The sequence below is a fragment of the Saimiri boliviensis genome, chromosome 6, assembly GCF_048565385.1.
Source record: "Saimiri boliviensis isolate mSaiBol1 chromosome 6, mSaiBol1.pri, whole genome shotgun sequence".
Classification (NCBI taxonomy): Eukaryota; Metazoa; Chordata; class Mammalia; order Primates; family Cebidae; genus Saimiri; species Saimiri boliviensis.
Genome location: NC_133454.1, coordinates 76,477,705 through 76,492,355, shown reverse-complemented (window position 1 = coordinate 76,492,355; position 14,651 = coordinate 76,477,705). Strand labels below are relative to the sequence as shown.

Genomic DNA, 14,651 nt, shown 5'->3' with positions numbered 1-14,651 from the left:
CCAAAGTTGCCTTATTTTGCCGGAAACATGAGAATGTAGTTCTCCAGGTTAGCCCTGTTTCCACTGAATACAGGGCAGGTTTCTTACATGTCCCATGCAATTTTAATGGTTTTTTTACCCCCATATGATGGTAGAGACACCAGGAATGAGCTTGTGCCACAGAAAATCAACAAGTGCTTTGCTGGAGGTAGCTTCCTGACAGGAAATCTTAAACCTCGTGAAGAAATCATCTTTCTTGCTTTCTAGATAGTTTACAGGATCATCTGCTCTCTTGAATGCCCTGTGCATTTCCTTACAATTATCTGTTGCTCATTGTAATAAGCACACACATTGATCAATAATATATTTATTTTTAAATGTGTATATTTCCTGAGTAGATGCAGATTTCACTTCATCTGTTGTCTTTAGAATTTTCTGGAAATATTTTGGATTGCAATCACATTGTTTATTGCAAATGTTGTTAATAGTTTTATTAAATCTTGGAACAATGTGATCAGTTAGCCATACTCATGAACTCTTTCTTAATGACATTAATCATCCTTGAGAAAGAGTTCATAAATATGACTACTGATCATATTGTTTCAAGATTAAGTTATATTTCTTAGTCATTTTGATATGTTTGTCATAATTAATCTGAAACTTCTCTGCAGAATTTCTTGTCAGTACATCCATGACGTCCATCTCATTTTTCAAATAATCTCAAAGGATGTTTTCAGAATCCAAATCATTGTCAGGCTCTGTGACTTTAGGAAGAGTTGTGGACACATCACAGACCCATTTTTTTCAACACTGATTGAATTTCTCTTGCAAGTCTTCCTCACTCAATGTTTTATTCTTTACAATTAAAACCAATTTTTGGCTCCTTTCCAATAATGTATTATTACAATCTCTCTTTTTCTCATCCAGCCTTTCTTAATTTTTTTTATTGCACTTTAGGTTCTGGGGTACATGTGCAGATCATGCAGGATCATTGCATAGGTACACACATGGCAATGTGGTTTGCTGCCTCCATCCCCCCATCACCTACATCTAGCATTTCTCCCAGTGTTATACCTCCCAGACCTCCCTACCCCACTGTTGTCCCTCCCTTGGCATCCTCCAACAGACCCCAATGTGTGATGCTCCCCTCCCACTGTCCATGTATTCTCATTGTTCAACACCCGCTTGTGAGTGAGAACATGTGGTGTTTGATTTTCTGTTCTTGTGTCAGTTTGCTGAGAATTACGGTTTACAGATTCATCCATGTCCCTACAAAGGACAAAAACTCATCATTTTTTATGGCTGCACAGTATTCCATGGTGTATATGTGCCACATTTTCCCTGTCCAGTCTATAATTGATGGGCATTTGGGTTGGTTCCAAGTCTTTGCTATTTTAAAGAGTGCTGCAATGAACATTCATGTGCATGTGTCCTTATAATAGAATGATTTATAGCCCTTTGGGTATATACCCAGTAATGGGATTGCTGGGTCAAATGGAATTTCTATTTCTAGGTCCTTGAGGAAGCACCACACTGTCTTCCACAATGGTTGAACTAATTTACACTCCCACCAACAGTGTAAAAGTGTTCCTATTTCTCCACATCCTCTCCAGCATCTGCTGTCTCCATTTTTTAATGATCACCATTTTAACTGGTGTGAGGTGGTATTTCAATGTGGTTTTGATTTGTATTTCTCTAATAATCAGTGATAAAGAGCATTTTTTCATATGTTTGTTGGCCTCATATATATCTTCTTTTGAAAAGTGTCTGTTCGTGTCCTTCTCCCACTTTTGGATGGGTTTGTTTTTTTCTTGTAAATCTGTTTTAGTTCTTTGTAGATTCTGGACATTACCCCTTTGTCAGATGGGTAGATTGCAAACATTTTTTCCCATTCTGTTGGTTGCTGGTTCACTCTAATGATTGTTTCTTTTGCTGTACAGAAGCTCTGGAGTTTAATTAGGTCCCATTTGTCTATTTTGGCTTTTGTTGCCAATGCTTTTGGTGTTTTAGTCATGAAGTCCTTGCCTATGCCTATGTCCTGAATGGTTTTGCCTAGGTTTTCTTCTAGGATTTTTATGGTGTTAGGTCTTATGTTTAAGTCTATCTGGAGTTAATTTTAGTGTAAGGTGTCATGAAGGGGTCCAGTTTATGCTTTCTACACATCGCTAGCCAGTTTTCCCAACACCATTTATTAAGCAGGGAATCCTTTCCCCATTGCTTGTTTTTGTCAGGCTTGTCAAAGATCAGATGGTTCTAGATGTGTGGCGTAGATCTGAGGCCTCTGTTCTGTTCCATTGGTCTATATCTCGGTTTGGTACCAGTACCATGCTGTTTTGATTATTGTAGCTTTGCAGTATAGTTTATTTATTTATTTAGAGACAGGGTCTTACTCTGTCACCAGGGCTGCAGTACAGTGGCATGATCATGGCTCACTGCAAACTCCGACTCCCGGGCTTAAAAGATCCTCCCATGTCAGCTTCCCAAGTAGCTGATACCACAAGCACATATCACCACGTCCAACTAATTTTTAAATTTTTCTGTAGAGACAGGGCTTTTCCATGCTGCCCAGGCTGGTTTCAAACTCCTGGGCTCAAGCAATCCACCCACCTCAGCCTCCCAAATTGCTGGAATTACAAGTATGAGCCACCATGCCCATCCTGTTTTTGGCTTTTGGTTTTGTTTGTTTGTGTTTTAATTTTTTTATTGCATTTTAGGTTTTGGGGTACATGTGAAGAACATGCAAGATTGTTGCATAGGTACACACGTGGCAGTGTGATTTGCCACCTTCCTCCCCATCACCTATATCTGGCTTTTCTCCCCATACTATCTCTCCCCAACTCCCCAGCCTCCGCTGTCCATCCCCTATTTCCCCCCAACAGACCCCGGTGTGTGATGCTCCCCTCTCTGTGTCCATGTGTTCTCATTGTTCAACACCCACCTATGAGTGAGAACATGCAGTGTTTGATTTTCTGTTCTTGTGTCAGGTTGCTGAGAATGATGGTTTCCAGGTTCATCCATGTCCCTACAAAGGACATGAACTCATCGTTTTTGACGGCTGCTTAATATTCCATGGTGTATATGTGCCACATTTTCCCTGTCCAGTCTATCATCGATGGGCATTTGGGTTGGTTCCAGGTCTTTGCTATTGTAAAAAGTGCTGCAATGAACATTCATGTGCATGTGTCCTTATAGTAGAACGATTTATAAATCCTTTGGATATATACCCAGTAATGGGATTACTGGGTCAAATGGAATTTCTATTTCTAGGTCCTTGAGGGATCACCACACTGTCTTCCACAATGGTTGAACTAATTTACATTTCCACCAACAGTATTAAAGTGTTCCTATTTCTCCACATCCTCTCCAGCATCCGTTGTCTCCAGACTTTTTAATGATCACCATTCCAACTGGCATGAGATGGTATCTCAATGTGGTTTTGATTTGCATTTCTCTAATGGCCAGTGATAGTGAGCATTTTTTCATATGTTTGTTGGTCTCCTGTATGTCTTCTTTTGTAAAGTGTCTGTTCATATCCTTCACCCACTTTTGAATGGGCTTGTTTGTTTTTTTCTTATAAATCTGTTTTAGTTCTTTGTAGATTCTGGATATTAGCCCTTTGTCAGATGGGCAGATTGCAAAAAAAATTTTCCCATTCTGTTGGTGGCTGATTCACTCTAATGACCGTTTCTTTTGCTGTGCAGAAGCTGTGGAGTTTGATTAGGTCCCATTTGTCTATTTTGGCTTTTGTTGCCAATGCTTTTGGTGTTTTGGTTATGAAGTCCTTGTCTATGCCTATGTCCTGAATGGTTTTGCCTAGATTTTCTTCTAGGGTTTTTATGGTGTTAGGTCTTATGTTTAAGTCTTTAATCCATCTGGAGTTAATTTTAGTGTAAGGTGTCAGGAAGGGGTCCAGTTTCTGCTTTCTGCACATGGCTAGCCAGTTTTCCCAACACCATTTATTTTTGGTTTTATATAAATAAGCCTTCTACCACTTACTCTCTTACTCTTGCTCAGCTCCCTCTTGAAAAGCAACAATTTTTATATTTGGTCTCTTGAGGTAATTTTCTGTATCTTGCAGGCAGTCTTTGTTCCTTTTCATTATTTTTTCTCATCAGATTACCTTCTTTCAAATAGCCTGTCTTTGAGCTCACTGATTCCTTCATCTGCTTAATTCATTCTTGTGTTGAAAGCCTCTGAAGGATTCTTTGATTTAGCAAATATATGTCTCGGTTCCAATATTTTTGTTTGGTTTTTTAAATTATTGTTTCAATCTCTGTTATATTTTCTGATGTGCTTCTGAACTGCTTTACTGTAGATATAACTGAGTTTTTCTTGGGCAGAGAACTCACAGATCACTATCTCATTAGAGTCAGTTATTGGATTTTTGCTTAGTCTTTCTAAGGAGGTAATGGTTTCCTGATTGTTGTTTCTTGTGGGCATGTATCAATGCTTTGCATTGAAGGAGAAGTTATTTATTCCAGTTTTCTCTCTTCAGCTTATTCTGGTTTTTATTTAATATACTTAGTGAATATTTGCCACTAAATTGCTGCCTCCTTTTTGGGTCTAGGTGGTGCCTTAAGCCTAAGTTCACCTTGGCTCTAGTAAATAATTATAGAACTGACTGCTGAATGGGGGAGGTCTCAAAGGGATTATCCCAGCAACGTGGAAAAGCTGGCTAATGGCTCATGCCCAGGGTACCTATGGAACCTACCTCCTGCAATGTGCTGCTGCTGCTAAACAGCCTCTCTGATTTGACACCTCCTTTGACCAAGTAACAGAGCAGAATTCTCCAGGCTGTGGATGATATTCTCACTTCTCCCCTTTGTCTCTGCTTATCATCAGGGGCATTTATCCCTTTAGGTAGTCACGATGCTTCCTGTGGCTTAAGGCAAAGACAGGTCAACTTGCAGGGAACTCAAAAAAGTGAGAAATCTGGCTGACCACCTCAATTTCACGTTTTCCAATGCAGAAACTTTGAGTTGGGGGTGGGGGGAGATTTTTGATGCTCAGTACCAGTGTGGCCTGGGAACTGTCTCATCCTGATACTTGAGCTCTGGGTTATTGATGGTAAAAATTTCAGTGCTATATATTTGTTTTCAGTTTTCTAAGCAGGAAGAGTAAAGCCAGCTTGCCTCTATGCCATACTTTTGTAACTGTAAATCTTTAATTTTTCTTTTAAATGTCCCTTCTATGATCATTCTTTAAGGATATCTCACTATGCATAAAATTTTTGTCTGATATTTTCTTTCAATGAAACAAATATTTCATTCTATTTTCTTTTGGCTTCCACCATAGCCATTGAAAAATCAGCTCTCTATTAGGTTTTTAAAGGTAAACTCTTTTTCTATGGATGCCATGTATTTGTTGTTTTGTTGTTGTTCTTGTTGTTTTCCACAGTTTTATTCTGATACATCTGAATGTAAAGTTATTTTATTTCGCTTTAATTTTTTGCTTAATGTTTACTAAGGTCTTAAATTTTGTCTTTAATTTATAATGGAAAATTTTCAATCATTATTGCTTAAAGCTATTTACCTTTTCTGTCATATATGTTTTACCAGGTGAATTACTTAAGGCTTTTATAAATTGTCTATACATTTATCTACCTATTTTGGATGTCTCTCATTGGAAAGATTGGTTTGAGCTTCTGAGTTTACCATTAATTAAAGTACAGACTTAAATTGTAGGGACATTGAGGAAGAAGAAATGCACAAGACAAAAATAACTTCAAGATGGTGTTTTACTCTGTTTTCCGTTGCTATAGCAGAATACTTGAGACATGGTAACTAACAATAAACAGAAAGTTATGGCTCAAAGTTCTGGAGGCTGAGAATCCAAAATCAAGGTGTCAACATCTTGCAAGAATTTCTTGCTCTGTCATCACATGGCAGAAGGCAGAAGCACAAGAGGCAAAAGGGAACAATATTCAACCTTTCGTAACAGCATTAACCTCACCCATTATGGCATTACCCTCATGGCCTACTCACCTCTCAAAGGTCCTGCCTCTTAATACTATTACAATGGCAACTGCATTTCAACATGAGCTTTAGAGAGGACAAACATTCAAACCATACAAGATGAAATAACTATTACAGCAATCCAATACACATGATGAAGGCAAAATCTAAGGGAGACCTGCTAGGTTGTCAAAAAGAACTGAATTTAAATAGAGGTTTAAGAGGAAAAATTGAAAAGATATTATCTACTAAATTCAAGTTAAGAAGAAGAAGGATGAATAAGACACCCATTGGTCTGAAAGTATGGTGGTGTCATTTAGTAGGACAAGAATTACAAGAGGAAGATAAATTGAATAAAGTATGAAATTGAAACATATAAAATCTCATCCCATCTGCTGGTCCAGAATCTGTATTGGAAGTAGTGAGGGGAAAACACAACATTAATGAAACATTAAATACAGAGGAGCATCTGGGTCTACAGACACAGATGAAGGTGGCATCAACAGAGAGGCAGGTATTAACGTAACCAAAAGATGATATTAACTAGGGAAAATTAAAAGTAAGAAGGGGTGACAAGCATAAACCAAGTTAGTGGCACATATAAAAGGGCGAGAAAGCAAATAAATATTATAAAGTTCTCTAGGAAGGAGTGACACAGAGACAGGAAGAAAAGCAGGCAACACAGATTTCACAGAAACTAGTAAAGAAAAGATAATCTATTGATGCCATCACTCCTTAAAAGAAAAAAAAAAGCTACCAAACTCAGGCATATTTTCAAATTCCATCTCTCATCTTAATACTTCACATGCAATTGATTCTATGTAAAATGAAGTGGCAAAATCAGTCTAGTAAGTTGCAACCTACTCTACAAACCACAAAGGCAATCTATGTTGAGAATACCCATACGATGGCTTGCACACAAAAAAAGGGTGTTAAAAATTTTTGTTAAAACAATTAAATGAGGAATGAGAAAGCCTTGTAGACTTGCATATTAGTACACTTATACTTTTGGCCATGTGGCTGATGCCTCCTAAGATCAGAACAGTCAGGCTGAGTGTCTGTTTTTTTATGCAGCCATGGCCACAGGACAGCACATCCCTGATGAGCCTCTGCTCAGAGGCAAAAGGCAAGAAGTGGGCCTGGCTGTTGAGCACTGGTTACCCAAGCTGCAGGAACACCTGGGTGTGACTGTGCCCAGGTGTTATAACACCTAGAAGAAAACCACCTCCAGAAGCTGAAATCCCAGACACAACATCCATGGGAGAAAAGAGTCCAGGAGAAGCTGCTTAACCTGTCACACTCAAACAGTCTTTCAGAGTTACAGGAGTCTCAGTGGAGATAGCAAAGAGAAAGCAGAAGGATCCAGAACAAGCACTGCAGGAGCTGAGGGCCTTGCTGTCAGAAGGGAAGCAGAGACAGGAAGAGGCAGTGAGGACAAGAGAAGCAGAGCTGAGGCAAGTGATCAACATCCTTGAAGAATACTAGCCATCTCATGAAGAGCCTCTAAGGGAAGTCATGGAAACCTTGCAGAGACAACTCAACCTCATGGAGTGGACACTGTGCCACAGGGAACCTCCCAGATAGAGACGTGGTGAGATGGGCATCTGGAGGGCTGGCCCTCCAGGGAATTTACAAAGCCAACCACCAAAGAAGACTAACAGAGAAGAGAGAGGAGTTGCTCAGTGTCCCCAGAGAGCTCTTACTCTTGGGTCCTCAGCAAGGAACACAAATGGAAACAAAGAAATTCACATCTCCTCAAGCTGAATTCATGTTTACCCACATGATAGAAAAGCTGGTTTTTAGTTTAACGACTTCAGCCAAGGACAAAAGTTGGGGATTTAGTCTAGAAGCTGGTTTGGATCACAGCAAACATTCAGAATCCAAGGAAACCCAACAATCAAGTTCTGAGCATTTTTATTTCTGCTCAGCCAAGTTCAGCTACATCCCCCTGCCTCCTGCCACTTTCCCACTGATCAGCTCCAGTTATTCAAGCCTGCTCTCCAGGAGTTGAAATTCACTGAAGACCTTCTGGGTCAGACAGCAAACCCAGACAGGTTCTCCTTGCTGAGGCACAGGATTGGAAACTTCTTCCACAGGTTTGGCTCTCATGTTAACCAAGGCCCTCTGCACCTGGGAGGAATCTACTGGTGGAAGGCCATTTCAGAGGGTTATTTCAGGGAGCAGTTGGCAGAATTGAGGCAGCAGTCAGCAGAGGCCCTGGACATTTTCATAAGGGACAGCTACAGTGGCTTCAGAGTGAAAGTTGCTGCAGGTATGAATGTTTCAGACTCTCATTCAGAAACAGCCACTCAGACCAAAACTTTCCAAAACCTCCAAACCAAGGTCCAATTATCTGTGGCCCAAACAGGTGGCCCACCAGAAGCAGATGGCCTTGTCCAGTGGAAAGCTGGCCTCATTGCCAGCAATCAAATCTGGTGTGTCATTGACCTCGGGCTTCAATTGGTACCAATTTGGGACATTATCCTCTCCAGCCACAGAAGCAATTTTAAGGATCCTCTTCAGGTGGCTAACTTCCTGAAAGACGGCTACACTGCTGTGTCTAGCATCACTGCCCATATCCAAGATGAGGAGGAGCTACTGAGTGCTGGGAAGGAGGCAAGGGTTTTTCTAGAGGATGTAAAATATTGGGAGGTATCTGTTCCTGAAGAGCAACTTAAAAAACTGATAAATTTCATGAAAATTTTGAGTCAAAAACTAAAACGTTATGACATTTAGATTGATATATGTCTCAGATTGGAATCTGCAGAATTTTCTAGTAAACACCATCAACTCTGGCAAAAAGTCTTCCATTCATAAGACTAAATATATTAAATCTCATTTACGCAGCTTCTGGATCCCCACATCTACAGAGTGACAAACTTTCCTCAGGCTCACTCCATCATGCAGTGGACCTTGCAATCAGATTCAGAGCAAGAACAGGTCGATATTTCCCAATTTACTCAATTAATTGAGCTCTTAAAAGAAACCCAGAATAACCTCATGGAAGTGAACATCAAATCTGAGTCCCCAGAGACAGTGGAAGAATCTCAGAGGAAGTCCACTGATGAGGTGAGCTTGGCTCTCAGCTGCTTCTTGAATTATCTCCAAAAAACAAAGCAGACACACATACAACTCTTGCTAATTTCCATTGCAGCTGAAGACAGTGATAGTTCCACTAAATCTTTATCCACTAAGCCTAGGCCCCACATTAACCCGATGGATATTCAGATGGCAATTTTTCAGTGTGCAGATGATTTTGCCAGACAATATATTTTGGCCAAACTTTCTACTTGTCAGTTTGCCCTCCCCCTTTTGGTGCCTAATCCCTGTACTTCTCAAATTGAATTCTCTCTCTGGTCTTTCTGTCAAATTACAAGAAGTTGGCAGAAAGAAAGGAAATCACCAAAAGGGAAGAACTATTATAAGAATCAGCAGATGTGTTGTGTCTCTACCTCTGCTGTGTCCTTCATAAGAGTTGGAAATGGCCTCTCTACTTCCAAATCTCAGATTATAAACTGTCTTCTCAGTAAACATAAACTTGATGTGTTTTTTCACTGCTACTGCAGAGGAAGCAGGAAAGACTGACTCTTGATGGAGGGTGTGGTGGAAATCTATTGGTTCTTTCCAGGAGGGGAATATGAGGACAGATTTGACAACTGCGTGACCTTCATCAATCTTCGTGGAGATGCAAAGGAACATGAGCAGCAGCTCACCTTCCTGAAGGAGGTCTCTACTGTCTTTGTGGTCCTTATGTCAGCCTCTGATGACAATGAAGGAAACTGAAAAACTGTCCATAACTTGTGGCAGTCATCAAGGCCTTTGATCTGCTTGCTTGATGACAAAGAAGCAACTATGACCAATAATTCTGGCCAAAGAATGAGAATAGGTATCAAGAATAGAAATGAGGCAGAATTAACAGAGGAACTCACAACTACAATCAGACATTTGCTAGAGCTCTCAGACACTGCTCTCAGCTTAGAAGACTGTTCCTAGATTGCTTGCCAGCAAGGATTTCTTATTGACGAAGACCAGAGAGACTGCAAGGAAGCCAAAGAAAAGGCATAGGCGCTAATGGCCTTACTGGGGAAAATGAAGTTACCTCAGATTAAAGAAAAATTACTACCCCTTCAGGGATAACTGTGGCACCACTGGTGTAAGAAGGACAAAGAACTTTATCATCTTAGAGAAAAGGGAAATCAGAACATTGAGCAACACAAGAATGAGACTGAGACAGATAAACAAATAGTACGGCATAAACAGCTGGCCAGAGCCTTCCCTCTCAATGATTTAATGCAATCTGTCCTTGAGTTTCTTCAAGAGCATTCAGAAACTCACACCAAACTATACTTCTTGCAGTGGCTGAGTGTATTTTTGGACAAACTGCCTGCAGGACACTTGGAAGAACTACATGACAAACAAAGATGTTGGTGGTCGTAAAGCAAAAGGCACCTAATAGTAACTCCCTGATAGGCCTGCAAAATGAGATAGAAGCTATTTCCACAGAGATTAGTGACCATACTATGAAGTTGGTCAGATTTATGAAGCTCTGGAAGAAGCTTCCTCCATAAAAGATATCTTTTTTTCTCTCTTCCCCGAATTGCTGCAGACCTGATGATATCTTGTGTTCCCACTGAGCTGATGGATGGGGATGCAGCATATGTGCCTCTAACATGGGTGGTAGCTATTTTTGACAAGGTCTCTGAGAAACTTGGAGACAAATAGCTATTTGTTCTCTCTGTCCTTGGCCTGCAGAGCTCAGGGAAATCCACCTTGCTGAATGCCCTTTGGGCTTCAGTTCACTGTTAGTGCAGGCAGATATACCCAAGGGGCCTACATGCAGCTCCTGAAGGTAGAGGAGACATTCACAGAGGAACTTGGCTTTGACTTTGTGCTGGTCATAGACACACAAAGACTTCGGGCACCAGAACTCAGCAACAAATCCCAGAATAGGGACAATGAGTTGGCAACCTTTGTCACTGGACTTGCAAACTTGACTCTGATCAATATTTTTGGGGAGAATCCATCAGAGATGCAAGATATCCTTCAAATAGTTGTCCAAGCCTTTCTGAGAATGAAACAAGTAAAAATCTTTCCAAGTTGCCTCTTTGTCCATCCAAACGTGGGGGAAGTTACAGCTACAGACAAAACTATGGATGGATAAAGATGGCTAAAGCAAAAATTAGATGAAATGGCAGCAATAGCTGCTGAACAAGAACAGTGCTCAGACGTAATCTGCTTCAGTGATGTTATTAGGTTTGATGTCAATACTCACGTCCACTACTTTGCTTACCTCTGGGATGGCAACCCCCCAATGGCTCCTCCCAAACCTCACTACAGCCACAATGTCCAGCAACTGAAAAGTAGAATTCTTATGACAGCCACACAGGAATCCAGGGGATTACATCAAGATATCAGATGTAAAATCCCAAGTTCAAGATTTGTGGAGAGGCCTGATGAATGAGAACTTTAATTTCAGTTTCAAAAACACCCAAGAAGTAATGGCCATGAGCAAACTGGAAGCCAGGTAAAACCAATGGACCTGGGAGCTGAGGAGTCATGTGCTGGGCTTGCAGAACCAGCTGATCAACCAGATTCAGAATGGAAAAATCCAGACACTTGAAGAAACCACACTTGAGGTTCTGGTTATGGAAAAATATGAAGCTGTCAAGCAAGAACTTGAAAAATATTTTGATGAAGACCCATGTAGTGAAATACTGATTCAATGGAAAGCAAATTTTGAAAACAAACTAATAGAACTTAAAGAAAAACTTATTTTAGATAGAAAAGACAAGCCAATGAACTCATTAGTTTTAACAAAAAAGGTCAAAATAGACTGGATAAGATAAAGACAGATTATGAAAACGAATTACTGGAAAGGAGCCGACAGTTGGCTTTAACTGTAAAGGGTAAAGAATTGAGTGAGGAAGAGTTACATGAGAAATTCAATCAGCTTTGGAAAAAATGGGTCTGTGATGTGTCCACAACTCTCCCACAAGTCACAGACATTGACATTGACTTAGATTCTGAAAACATCCTTTGGGAGTATTTCAAAAACGACAAATGTTGTAGGCATACTGACGAGAAATGCTGCAGAGGAGTTTCAAATCAATTATGAAAAACATATCAAAGTGAGTAAGAAATATAGCCACATCCCAATGACATTAACAGTCTTTGAGAAAGAGTTCATTAATATGACTACTGATCACATTATTTCAAGATTTAATAAAATTTTTAGCAGTGTGTTATAATCCAAGTTATTTCCATGAGATTCTAAAGACAATAGATGAGGAAGTGAAATCTGCATCTACTCAGAAAAGATACACATTTATAAATACATATATCATTGACTTGTGTGTATATTTATTTCAAAGAGCAACAGAGAATTTTAAGGAAATGCTCGTGTCTACTACTTTGCTTACCTTACATAAGACATGTATATTTCAACCAATATACATGTCTTAAGGAAATGCAGAGGGCATTCAAGAGAGTAAATGATCCTGTAAGTTATCTAGAAAGTAAGAAAGATGATTTCTTCACAAGTTTTAAGATCTCCTGTCAAGGAGCAACCTCCATCAAAACATTTGTTGATGTTCCGTGGTATAAGCTCACTCCTGTGGTCTCCACTACCATATGGGGGGAAATGACCATTAAAATTGTGGGGGACATGCGAGCTACCTGCCCTGCATTCAGTGGAAACAGGACTAACCTGGAGAAACACATTCTCATCTCTCTGGCAGAAGAAGAAAACTTTGATAATTACTGGGAATACCTTCATAATTCAGAATAATTTTTTAGGAGTTACATAAAAAATCATATTAAAATATATTGTTCAGACAATGGAGATGAAAAAATGAAGACTTTTTTTGAGAAAAGCTTAATTGATACCAAGAATATCATCCTCTCTGCCATTCATGAATCCACATCAGTAGCTAAAGATAAAAGCAGCATTGCTTCTGGGTGGTTGGGTTTATTCTGTGATCGCCTGGGGTGCAACTCGATCTTCTCACGAAGAGACTTGATAAACACCGAACATCAGGAGATAAAACCTACTGAATTTCTTAAAGAAGCCATGAGTGCAGTTCTTGACCTCACAGTGAAGAAAATAGAACAGAATTATTCAAGTATGCCCATGGAAGCAATGGTTCCTAGAATTAAGAAAATGTTCTCTGAACATCTCTGTGGCTGCTGGAAACAATGTCCCAGCTGTGGAGCAATTTGTACAAACACAATTCCTACACATGAAGGAGACCACAGTGTTCCCTTCCACCGTCCTCAGGCTGTCAATGGGGAGGAATGGTATGAAACAGACCATTTTGTGACTGATTGCTGTACTAGTTTGGTAGCAAGTGATTGTTGGTTTTTTTGGGATGGCAGCAATTTCCCATTTAAGAATTATTGATGGGGGGAAATGGGGGAGGGACGGGGGGGTGGGGAGGTGGGAAGAGATAGCACGGGGAGAAATGACAGAAACAGGTGAGGGGACGGAAGGCAGCAAACCACACTGCCATGTGTGTACCTATGCAACAATCTTGCATGTTCTTCACATGTACCCCAAAACCTAAAATGCAATAAAAAAAAGAAAGTAAAAAATAAAAAATAAATAAATAAATAAAAAGAATTATTGACAAGCAGGAGGGGATTATGCCACGTGGAGCATCACCTCAGATACCTCCATCTGGCTGTACTGGAAACGGTTTGTCTCTCACTTCAGATCAAAGCCAGAAGACAAATATCAGAAAAAATTTGCAGGTAAAGGTAAAATCTCTCTAATGCATGGGCCGAAATCACAAAGCAGGATGTGCTTGATGACTTGAAAAAACGATAATGCTCTGTGACCACAAAAGACTCCCAGTATCTGAAGAAAAGTGGCAGTATACCTGAAAAAATCCAAAACAACTACTTACAATTAGAACCTTCATCATTTCCATTTTTAAAATGAAATGTGTAAAAATCAATTAATTAACACATTAAGAGATGAACATTTCCAGTAAAAGGATTTCATTTCTCTCTGCTTCAATTCCTCTAGTTTAAAAACAACTGACTAAAATCTGTTAATACATAATGAAATCAAATAACATTATTTTAGAAACCTGTTTCATAGTTGAAACTATTATTCTAGATATTGCTTTTTTATTTTTAAACATTTAAGTCTCAAAGAAAGTCATTTTAATAGAGGAAAATCAAAATCATTTGAGGCTGCAACAAATTTCTATAGAATAACTGTATCAGTATTTCAGCCAATATGTATGTCTTGACTGTAAGCTATAAACTGGCTCACTGCAACCTCCACCTCCTGGGTTCAAGTAATTCTCCTGCCTCAGCCTCCCAAGTAGCTGGGACTACAGGAACATGCCACCACTCCTGTCTTAATTTTTTTTTTTTTTTTTTAAGCAGAGACGGGGTTTCACTATGTTGGTCACGCTGGTCTAGAACTCCTGACCTCAAGTGATCCACACACTGCAGCCTTCCAAAGTGCTGGGATTACAGGCATGAGACACTGCCAGGCTTTTCAATTTTTTAGTGGATTGTTTTCCCCCGCTAAAGTTTAAAGAAAAACTTATTAATCTTTAAATATAAAAACATTCATGGAATGTTCATGATTCCCAAGAATAGAAATATTTATGCATATTCTGTTCTTGGAGAGAATAAATTAGAGACTTGACTTACAGATAGAGACATCATCAAATCAGGAAACATTATTAAGCAATTATGGGAAGT

At 39.6% G+C, this 14,651-nt stretch overlaps 1 pseudogene; it reads left to right on the top strand.

Annotated features, from left to right (window-relative positions):
- The first annotated feature begins 7,009 nt into the window (after window positions 1-7,009).
- On the top strand, window positions 7,010-13,758 carry LOC101033615 (interferon-induced very large GTPase 1-like; annotated as a pseudogene).
- The last annotated feature ends 893 nt before the right edge of the window (window positions 13,759-14,651 follow it).